The sequence below is a fragment of the Biomphalaria glabrata genome, chromosome 5 (genome assembly GCF_947242115.1).
Source record: "Biomphalaria glabrata chromosome 5, xgBioGlab47.1, whole genome shotgun sequence".
NCBI lineage: Eukaryota > Metazoa > Mollusca > Gastropoda > Planorbidae > Biomphalaria > Biomphalaria glabrata.
Genome location: NC_074715.1, coordinates 16,391,923 through 16,404,504, shown reverse-complemented (window position 1 = coordinate 16,404,504; position 12,582 = coordinate 16,391,923).

The window sequence follows — 12,582 nt, the reverse complement described above, 5'->3', positions numbered from 1 at the left end:
AATAAACAAAAATACTCAATTAGTCAATTAATTATTGGTCATTGATTATTTTGTTTGATATCGAATAAGGAAAATAACTTATGCATTATTAATAGATATAGTATTAAGGACAGAGTTCTTCCCCTTTAAATAAGATGTGTTTTTTAAAGAATTGCTTATATTTTGCTTGTTAAAGCATTTTTTTGTGATGGTGTGTCATTGTGTGGAGGAAGTCATTGCTAGAGGTTGTTTATTTAGCGTGGAATACAGCACGCATCCATGGTTATATATAGATAGTAGAATAACTGTACTAATTATAGAATACTGGTAAGTGATTGTAATATTACTGTTGATTACAATCAATGAGTCTAAATAGTTTCATTTAAAATCGTTCTTGTAAAATCGCTCGTCAAGCAGTTGTATGAACTTTGAATAAATAAATGACACATTAGTGATAAAATGTGTTTAAAAAAAAAATTATAATTGATTTCAATGTCTTTGATTAGCCATTCACTGCTATTGAAAGAGAATTGTTAACTTGTTGACAATTATTTTCCTTGGCCCAAAGATTCCAAAAGAATTTCCATGCTCCAAAGTTAACCTCTAAACTGCAATGATAGTCACAAGTAAAATATACATCTCTCTCTTTCTTTTTTCTCTTTCACTTTCTTTCTTTTTTTTCTCTTTCTCTTTCTTTCTTTTTTTTCTCTCTATCTCTCTCTGTCACTCTTTCTTCTTCTCTTTCCGCGTTTAATTCATTAACTGATGAAATCCAAATGCAGGAAAAAACATTACATTTCGGTATAGATCTCACTTGCCTAATTATTTTGACATGCCATCTCTTCTCTATACCAGGCAGGCTAGGGGCAGCTAGGGCTGATTGGGCACCTCTGTTAAGCCTTATTTCAGCTCTTCAAAAAAAAAAAAAAAAGAACTCCTTTGGCAGATAGTGGTTTCCCTTTACTGGAGAAATGCCTTGCCCATCTCACTGTCGAATAATTCTTTGCTGTGTGCAATATTTCCAACTGTCTATAATGTTTATTTATAGTTTTGTCGCCATTTTCTAATACCTTTGATATAACTTGAGACAAACCTGAGATTCTCTACAAGCTGAAGCTACTTGCTACTTGAAAAGGAGATCACTCTGTTATTCGTCTTTAAAATATTTTAGTCATCAGTTATTTCCCATTTCAGTTTTGGTACATTAACCTCACAGCTGCTGTTTCATTATCTTAAGATATTTGGAACTTTTACAGATTTAATGTTAAGTAACGATTTTGTCGTCAAGGCACATGTCTTTGTGGTTTTGAAGATTTATAATTCATTAAAAAAAATTTTCTATAACAACAATCACATTTTCTATTTTGTCGGTTGTCTGGGATAGAGCTCGTCACTAAAGACTTCAGGTCTCCCTACCAGCGCCCTGGATAGAAGCAAACTTTCAGCCTGAGCTTGTTACAAAGAATTATAAATTTGCCAAACTTGTTAATTCAAGGATCATCTTAGTACAAATCTCACTCTTTCTGTCTGTCTGTCTGTCTTGTTGGATTCCTTGAAAAACTTTTTTTTTTCTATCACTTTCAATTATTCATCAAGTTGAAATTGTGCAAGATTATTCATTGCCTAGGACTACACATTAACTACACACTGACTACACATTGACTACACACTGACTATGCATTGACTACACATGAATCAATAAAAAAAATTAACCAACTAACGTCTTTGTCTTGTATGTGTCTATATCTAACATTTCTATCCAATGTTTCTGGTTATGTTTGGGGTGTACAACTAAAGCGATCCAATGTTTCTGGTTATGTTTGGGGTGTACAACCAGAGCGATTCAATGTTTCTGGTTATGTCTGGGGTGTACAACCAGAGCGATCCAATGTTTCTGGTTATGTTTGGGGTGTACAACTAGAGCGATCCAATGTTTCTGGTTATGTTTGGGGTGTACAACTAGAGCGATAGTGACTAAACGAGTGATCCAAAACTCAGATATTGTTGAAAGTAAGTTTAATTTACACGTCAGTCATTTTGTTGGATTCATTCACCTGGTCACGTGATAGCTGCCCAGTTTTTTTTGTCTAGTTTCGATTGTTCCTACGAATTGAAGGTTATGACACATTAGCCCAAACCTCCCCAACTGACCGGGTGGGGGTGAAATTGCGTAGGACAGGGTTAGAACCCGGGACTCTCAAAAGGACAATCCGGAGTGCATACTACACAACCACGCAGCCATCTAAAGGACAAATCAAATTGTTACCAGGCTTTTTGTTGTCTGCTGGTAACGTCTTCTCAAGCATTTATCTTCATGAATGACTATAAGCTTTTCATTGACAACTTTGTACACTGTCAGCACCTCTTAAGTCTAATATAAAATCAAATAAGCAAAACCATTAACAATTAAAAACAATTAAAAAATCATAACAAGTTGGTTTTATTGATTGTTAATTTAAAAATAAAACAAAGAAAAAAATGACAATGAATTAACTACTGCTTCACGGGACAAGGTTTTTAAAAATGGCGAAACATTCATTAAAAAAAAAAATCATCAAAATAGAACGTCAGATTTCACATTCACTATGAGTAAATTGTAACAATGATTTCACTATGAGTAAATTGTAACAATGATTTCACTATGAGTAAATTGTAACCATGATTTCACTATGAGTAAATTGTAACAATGATTTCACTAACTGGACAAGAAACTGTTGTAATGACATTGGAAAGAATTAAAACGTATAAGGAATGGAAACATGGTAACAGATTGAACAAGAAGATACATTTCTATCATACAGAGTTGTGCATAATGACACTCGTGTTTATCCATGGAAATCAAGTATTGGGAAGAATGCCTCCCCAGGCATACACTAACTATGGATTTGTCTCTCCCCCCTTCACTAATTCCAGGATTTACGTATAAGCTACCCAAGCTATAGCTTTTGGATTCCATTTACTTGGGTGAAAAGAAAAAACAAAATGTCTGAGAGTTTGTTATGATACATACGGTGTGAGTTTATTATGATACATACGGTGTTTGGTACTTAGCGTAGATACGCACCTTTGTTGACGGACTTTGAACGCGACTTTTAATCACGTCACTAACAGTGAGGTTTGCCTCGTTAATGTTCATTTTATTTCGCTGTTAGGACTTCAAGGTGACAACATCGATTAATTATCGACAGAGACTAGACCGCGGCCATTATGGATTAAATATTATTTCAATGTTAGACAGTCTTGACTTAGTTCTTCACTTGTTCGTGTGATAGTTTGTCTTTGCAGCGAAATTACAGTAATACACCCGTACAAGACTCTCCAGCATCTAATTAATCATTTGTCCAAGTCAGACATACACTTACAACAGCAAAGCAAAACCTGTTACAAAGGATTTTAAGTTAAAAATTTATCTTATCTAATCTTATATAATTCAGACGTTACTTCAAAAAAAGATGATTACGTCCTACGCGTCATGCATATTAACCAATGACTTAAATTCTGCCAAGTCACTGGTTTTCCTGGCTAGCTCAGGCAACTCATTCCATGCTCTATAGCACTAGGGAAGAAGGAGTATTTGTACAAATTTGTCCTAGCATATGGGACGAGGAATGTGCCTTTTATCTTTGTGTCTTGCACCCTCCCTCTATATATATAGACCTACGTCTTAAGTGTATATTGGTTTAACCCGCGAGGTATCTGAGTATCATATTTGGCCTACTGACGTATAATATCTGGGCCACTAAAGGGCTCCTATATCTCAAATAGCTTAGGGCCTTATCAAGTCGCATATTGTCGCATGGTATCAAGTAGAAAATATATTTGATCGATCTTGGATTTCTTATAGATTACTACTCAGTTCATAGTTCCTGATAGGTAAGTGACTTTGATAAGCCGCATTTTTCTTGAACGGAAGTAGGCTACACAATTATTGTAACATGTCTCAAAGTGCGCCCTGCCAGTGTCGGCTCGTCAATAACGGAACAAGCACTCCCTCGAATACTCGATTCACCTTTTCTCTACAGAAGTGCAGCAATTAGTTATTTACTAATGGTAGGCTACTATTATTACAATAACTTTGCCTCAAACCTATCCAGGGCCGGCCCCAACAATTGCAGGGCCCTATGCGAAACGGATTGCGCGGGGTCCAGTCTGGGTAGGGATAAGCATAACGTCAAAATTAAGATTTTGTATTAAAAAATACATTCGTCTTCGCAATAAATTTTTATTTAATTAAAGCTGACAATGCCGTTTTTTTTTTTTTAATCACGCGTCGGATTGGGACCCCAAAATGACAATTTTGTCTATTTTACTGGAGATTTTTATAAGTTTTCAGGAGATTTTAATAATTTAATGAGATTTCCAGGACTTGTTTTTTTATATATATATATTTTGCAATTTACAGGAGATTTCCAGGAGGCCCTGAAAAATCAATAGTACACGGAAACCCTGTTATTATATATAAGTTATAGGTTGCAGTGGCCTAAGTCCGGCCCTGAACTTATCTGAACTTAATAATAATCCATTGTACTTAGGCATCATGTAGTAACAGTAGCGTAACAAGGGGAATGATGATGGTGCGGTCGCACCAGGCATAAATAATGAACATCTTAATCTTGACAGAGAGAAAAGTTAAAACTTTACATTTTTTTTGTTAGTTGTTTCCCTCGGCCTATGTTGAGACAGTTATTTATGATTGACGCTAGGGAGGGGGGTTGATCCAATTTTAGGCCCCCTCCCTCCTCTCGCTCCCTTGTGATGGAAAAGTGACACTCAATGTGATTACTGTTAGTACTGGTCTTTTTTAAAAGCGCGTCTTCTATGCTCTTAAATCATGCCCAGAGCGCTCTCCTCCAAACACACAGGGAGGGAGGGGCTGCCTGGGTATTGATGAGTTTTAAGTTTTATGAACAAGAAGAGAAAATTTTCTGAAATAGCATCCCCATCCCGAGCCCCAAATCTGACTAGATTGTGTACTCTGGTCGTATATGCTTTTGTGAGTGTGTTTATTTGTAGGTCAATAACTGCGTGTGTGTAGGTCAATGTGTGCGCATCAAGTATTATATACATTGCATAGACATATATAAATATAGACTGGAAAAAGGAAATAACTTCATGTAACTTGAAAACATGTATCTCTATTGTTGTCGGATTTCTGAATTCTGAAAAGTTGCATGATCTTCAGTCTTAGAAATTAAACAAAACTACACTGCTGTATAATAAAGTACACAAAATTGCAAGTCACAAATGTTCGTTTCATAAAACTCTTTTATCGGCCAGTCTCTATTTATTGATGTCTATGATACATTGCGAAAAGTTGACATTCAAGCCTTCAAAGTTGTACGTGTTCAGATACAACTCAAACAGAGGTAGAAATAGTGCAAGAACAGACCTAAAAATAGAACACAAGAGTTTGATCTATTTATAAACATCTACAACATACTAGAAACGTTAGATACAAATATATAAATATCTAGAGATGTGTGTGTTCATTATTTGCACTGGTAATTACAGTAATGGAGGAGTAACCCGTGGTTTCCAGCTTTAAGGTTGTTACCCCATTTCCGAAAAACTAGAGAGTTGAGCATAACAAAACAACAACAACAACAGTCGAGCCATTATGTAAGTATCAGTACATTTACACACACATACACACATTCCAATTATCATGCCATTGTTGTTTTTTTTACCAATAATAATGTCAAGACACTAAATTCAGTAAAGACTTCTTACAAAATAATGTCTTGACATTTTTCAAGGGAACCCTGACGGTCCCTGTTAGTCGTGGGCCTGGGCGCAATATATATATATATATAAATATAAAACTATTTCTGACAGTGTATGCGTGCAAGCTCAGTCTGGACTAACTCAGGTCAAGCCATGGTGAAGTCAATCTTTCCTAGGCTCCCGAGTCGTTCAGCGTATAGACACTCTGATTCAAGCTCGCTATGTATTTAAAGACTTTTTCAATTGGAGATTTGGGAAAAAGTGTTGACTACAAACAAACTGTTGACTCTATTGATTGAGACTGGAAGAGTTAAACGGACTTAAGTTCAATTGAAAGTAATGGATGGCCTTAAAGGGGGGGGGATGCCACGGACAGCGGACTGGGTTCGTGTATTTCGGAGAATTTTGGTTTAAGTCACACTACTCCCATTCAGAAATTCTCTAGCCGCCACGGCGTCTTGTCTTCTTCATTAAAAAACAATCTATGTTCACTTTTAGCAAGATGAAAGGGTTAAAAAAATAATAAAAGTTATGCTTGCCACAGAATGTAAGCTTTGGTAGCTTTAACATTTAACGTGGTGACATTTCGGTTGGGTTTCTAAAACAGTTGAAAAAAAATTACAGTTAAGAATATACTGTGGCACTCCGGTTCATCCATTAAAGATAAGTGTAAGTTCTTTATATACACACTTATTTCCATTTTTTAAGATGGTAGAATGCACTTGAATAAAGTTGAATTTAAATTTATTTTGTACCATTGTAATAAAATTCGATGCTATTTTAATGAAGCATACGTAGATGAAAGGAAATATTTCGGCTTAAGTATTTAGCATCCACTTGGACCATGCTATAACATTGTAAGTACATTTTATTTGTAGACAATTACATCTCGTTGAGTCATTAAAAAGCATCTTTTAACTCTAAGCATTTTAACTTTCTATAACTCCATGATCAGTTAGTACGAGGACCAATACAATCTTTCTGCCTCATACTTTCCAAAGCATCCCCCAATGAATCCTATTATCGATAATTGAAACATTGTTAGTAAAAATTACATTTCAATCAAGGAATCAGAAAAAATGTCAGTAACTTGCTCAGCTATCTAAATAATATGGGTGACTCTCTAGATCCTTACCTTTACAGATTATCACCCTAGGGATTGTGTGGCCGTGTCGCGTTGAGCATTTATCTGACAACTGTCAACTTATTGTTTTACTTTCATGTAATGAAACAGGTATCAGAAATAAACCCTAAACTTTGTTAACATTGATACATGTGTTCAAATAGAAAAAACGTGGAACAAGGATATAAAAGAAAACATGTCAACATTTTAGCTGGTAAACATTTCAAACAGTTAAATGTATCAAAGTCAACACATTCCATTGCCATCTAAATCAGATGTGTGTGTGTATGAATGTATTAGTGTGTGTGTGTGTGTGTGTTTGACACTAGGATACAAGCTGACATTGTGTGGCATTGAAAAAGAAAGAAGAACTAAAGGCTAGACTCAATCACAGACTTCAACCTGAAATAATTGATTGCAAAAATAACTCAATAAACAAATAATGACTATGGGCGTAGGTAATAAGGTTCTAGGATGTCAAGGCCAACTTGTTTTAATAATAACTGCAACATGCCAGCATTGATTTGATAATGTGCACAGTGTTCTAAAAGATATTTTAAGAGGCAGTATACCTGCAACCAGGGCCCAATGTAAAGAAAGGAAGACCCCTGGAATCCACAATAGAGGGGCCCCCACAAAAAGGATAAAAAAAAATAATTTCGCCCGGGTAGAGAATTTTACTTTTTTTCTTTGTAAATTTTTTTTTTTTACGCATTTTTACCGACTATTCTTGAAATCTTAGGCTTGCTGCCACTGTCGTGGTTAAGACGTGTTCTTTGGTTGCCTGCTCGTAATATATAAAATCAGTTCCAGATATAAACTTAACTCTTTCTCTCCGTAATTATTTTTCCACGATTTCGACGGAATTCTTCATTTTGCTCATTACTATTTCACTCTCCTGTTATGACTAAGCTTCAATAACTTTGTCGTTTGTCATCAGAAAATGTTTTAGTAGGTATCGAATTAAAGGGAATACATGCTCTTTTTATATAAGACAAAGTAATGTTTATAGAATTAAACATTAATTTAATTTAATGAGGTCAAATCAACATTGGTATCGTTAATTAGGAGAGAAAGAGTTAAATATGCATATTTAATATTTTCTAGAAGAAAAATTAAATTAAATTTACAGATACACCATTTCTTTCTTATTAAAATATAGCATTCTTTTCGAAATAAGTATTAGAATTTATAGTGAATTTTTATTAAAACTTTAGAAAAAGTGTAAGGGCCTCTATAAATCCTGACCCGGGGCCTCCGCTTACTTAAATCCGGCTCTGAATACATAAGGCAACTTAATGTGTGAGCGTATTTCCTTTATTCTAGAGATCCGTTCAGAGTCTTTGAAAATTAAATACTTGACTACTTTAAACTGGGGATTTGTAACTAAAGACAAAAACAGAATGCACATTAATTATGGATCAGATGCATGACGTCAAAATTCAAACAAGTATCCAAGGTTTATAATAAAATTGTGGACCTAATCATAGCAGCTCCTTACACGGAATATTGACGTAGGCCAACGATTTGCAATCAGCCAAAATAAAACAAAACAACAGATAAAACAACAACAGATAAAACAACAACAACAGATAAAACAAAACAACAGATAAAACAACAACAGATAAAACAAAACAACAGATAAAACAACAACAGATAAAACAACAACAACAGATAAAACAACAACAACAGATAAAACAACAACAACAGATAAAACAACAACAACAGATAAAACAACAACAACAGATAAAACAACAACAACAGATAAAACAACAACAGATAAAACAACAACAACAGATAAAACAACAACAACAGATAAAACAACAACAACAGATAAAACAACAACAACAGATAAAACAACAACAACAGATAAAACAAAACAACAGATAAAACAACAACAGATAAAACAACAACAACAGATAAAACAACAACAACAGATAAAACAACAACAACAGATAAAACAACAAAAACAGATAAAACAACAACAACAGATAAAACAACAACAACAGATAAAACAACAACAGATAAAACAACAACAACAGATAAAACAACAACAACAGATAAAACAACAACAACAGATAAAACAACAACAGATAAAACAACAACAACAGATAAAACAACAACAACAGATAAAACAACAACAACAGATAAAACAACAACAACAGATAAAACAACAACAGATAAAACAACAACAACAGATAAAACAACAACAGATAAAACAACAACAACAGATAAAACAACAACAACAGATAAAACAACAACAGATAAAACAACAACAACAGATAAAACAACAACAACAGATAAAACAACAACAACAGATAAAACAACAACAACAGATAAAACAACAACAACAGATAAAACAACAACAACAGATAAAACAACAACAACAGATAAAACAACAACAACAGATAAAACAACAACAACAGATAAAACAACAACAACAGATAAAACAACAACAACAGATAAAACAAATCTTTTTTTAGCATAACAACTTATTCTGTAAACCTGAACTTATGGAAAAAAAAACTCAAAAAACACCTGGGCACAGAAACAAACAAACAAAAAGAAACAACCCAGGATATATGTCACTTGTAAAAAGTGTACATCTAAATAAATTACAGCGCAAGCATGATTCAAGACTCAAGGCTCAACTAAAAATGCAATCATCAAACTCTATGCCAGTGAGGGCTTCGCATGGCTCAAAAGATCTCTTCCAAAAGCCCTGGACAAAAACCAACAACCTAAAAATGCCATTTCATTGAATGTTTTGTCCTTCTCCTGCCTCATGGGACTGTTCTGTCCTGGCCAAGAAAGTCATGGAGCAATAAGTGGATACAAGATCCAACAGCCGAAGTATGCAAGAGTTGATTTAACGCTACTAGCCTTGGTCAGTGGTGTGTGCTTGTAGATGCAATTCTGGTGACTAACAAGACAGACGAGAGAAAGAAACCTAGAAAAAACCTAGAATAAAACCTAGCTAAAAGTCATCGATGCTTCACCGTCACCTTGTACGATAAAGTGTTGGGGTACCTGACATTACTTAGGTAAAGTAAAGGCGGTTGGTTATTTTGCTGGTCACATGACACCCTCGTTATAATTAGGTTAAACGATTCATCAGACATTTGATGATCCTCAATGATCGTTCTTCTTGCTGAATCTTTCAACAATCAATGCCCAAACACTAGCAGACGACGTGCAACTAATTAGATATCTAAAAGTCTGTTCATTAGTTGTTTCATTTTGGACTTCAGAAATGAAGATGATTACGTCCTAGCGTAAACCTCCTGCAGGATTCAAACTGGAAAAGATAGTAACGGCGCAGCACATACCAAACGACCAGGCAACCAATAAAACCTAGTGCAAGAAATGTTTTCGTTTTTGTTATGTGCAAGTCACATGGTACTCACATCCGTGGAGGGGCCTGGCCTGCTTGAAACACATCTTTCCATTCAGCTCTCTCTTAAGCTTTTCCTCACCAAGCCCGAACTCTTAACTTGTTGTAGCTCTACCTCTTCAATATCAAGCCATCTGGTGGTCTGTCTTCAGGGCGCCAGCCTTTTGGTTTTACCAGTAGACTATATTTGCTCCTTTGTTCTCTGACATTCTTTCGATCTAACATGCCCAACGTCATGTTCTTTTTTGAAAGACGAGCTTTATCATTTGTTAGCCACATCAAATGTCATAAATAGTTTAGATACAAAAAATATAATAAAAAATAAAAAATAATATTAGAACGGAGTTCAGAAATGGGAAAACAGAAGTACGTCACTCGATGGTGACCTTTGGTTTGGGGCTCAAAAAATGTGTCAATCTGGGATGTGATTTGGAAAGACAACTTCGAAATGAAATTCATGACAGAGAATCAAGATTTGTTCTAAAGATAATTACGTCAAAAACTCAAAGGAAAATGAAAGGAACTCGTTAGGAAAATGATTTATTTTTATAGTTTATTATTTGTTTTTATTGAACTTTTAAACAGGTTATGAAACTGAGAACTCTTCTTACGTAGGAGTCAAGAATACACAGCTTCTATGTACCAAGAATACACAGCTTCTATGTACCAAGAATACACAGCAACAATACAGTGATGCGAGTCAAACACAAGAAGGCGCCTGCGTTTTTGTAAATTGGGTTTGCGAAAGAAATTTGGCGCCATTTCGGTCTTGGAGTTAAAATTATGTATCTAGATGATGTTTAAGGTCCAGCAATCCATTCTCAACCGCATTGAAACAGGCATCTTTTTAGGTTGACCTAATCTAATTAAATGGTTCGACCGCTGGTGCTATAGTTTCATTTGTAGAGCCCCGTACCCCCCCCCACCTCACTTTTTTTATTTGAAAAAGATGAATAGTGAGTTCTGGTCATTGTTTTCGTTAAATTGTCGAAAAAAAAAAGCAACTAAATAATAATAATAATAATAATAATAATATGATAAAAAAGAAAAAAAAACGGTACCATTATTGACATCACCCTAATTATCATAATTTAAGAAAAACTGGAATGAAAAAAATACAAAGAAAATAAGGGAAAACTTGGAGATTAAGCGTTTATGGAAGTTATCCAAAATAACAATATACCGCATTGCTATATCAACCGAGGGGATAATAACAACTGACCTCACAGATACCTTCAAGGCCCTTAACATTCCTAAGAAGATTCTCGTTGCCTGTCAGAGGGCGGTACTGCTGCAGACCTGCCACATCACCAGAAAATTCCTCAGTGGAAACTGATAAAGGGACTACGATGAATTTTGTTTCTCTTTAGCGAAACTCGACCCTGGCAGCGCCAGAGAATGACTACTCGTTCATTTCTAACATAATAATAATAATATGGACTTATAAATCAGAATATGGAATGTACACTATTGGTATACCAACTTTCCAAAAAAAAAATTCAAGGACAGTACTATATATTTAGTTTTTTCCAAAAGTTAATGTTATGAAAAGAACCTTCATTGCTCACAAAACATGTCACCACAGCTGGGTCATAGAAACATTGTAAAGTTAGTCGCCACGTTGAACAAACTCTCATGGATTAGAGGACAACAGATTTTTTGTCTTAGTGACTTGACAAAAGTTAAAACAAAAATAAAGTAAAGTGGTCATTTCCCTTCTCTTTTTAACTTGACCTTGCCAACAAAATACAAAATAGTATCTTTAGTTATATATATATATATATATATATATATATATATATATATATATGGTGACCGGTCACTTCATCCCCGGTCACTTCATCCCCCGTCATTTCATCCCCAATTAAATATTATATATATAAATATGATTATGCTTTTTGACATTTTATGACTTGTTACTAATGCGTTTACAGTGTTTCCTCTTCCACTTTGTTTTCTTAATAAGAAATCTTATATTATATTGTAAATCTGGGTGTGTAATTAGCATTAGCGCTTCTATTGGATGTGGGGGTTGTAATATAATAATATTATCCGGATCGAAGGCCAAGGTTTGGTGGAAGTAGTAAAAAATCATTTGAGAGATAGAAGTGCGATTAGAATAATTATGACCGTGCCGCTGATAACTTAAGGCCAAGGTGTGGTGCAAGTAGAGGAAATCTTTTGAGAGATAGAAGTGCGATTACAATAATTATGACCGTGCCGCTGATAACTTATCATCAAAGACCAAGGTGTGGTGAAAGTACGACCATGTTTCACTTTATTTTATTTTTCAATCGCGTCATTTTTAGCCTTGAAATAAGGTTTTATTTTTTTTTCTAATGAAGGCTGAGTTCACCCATCC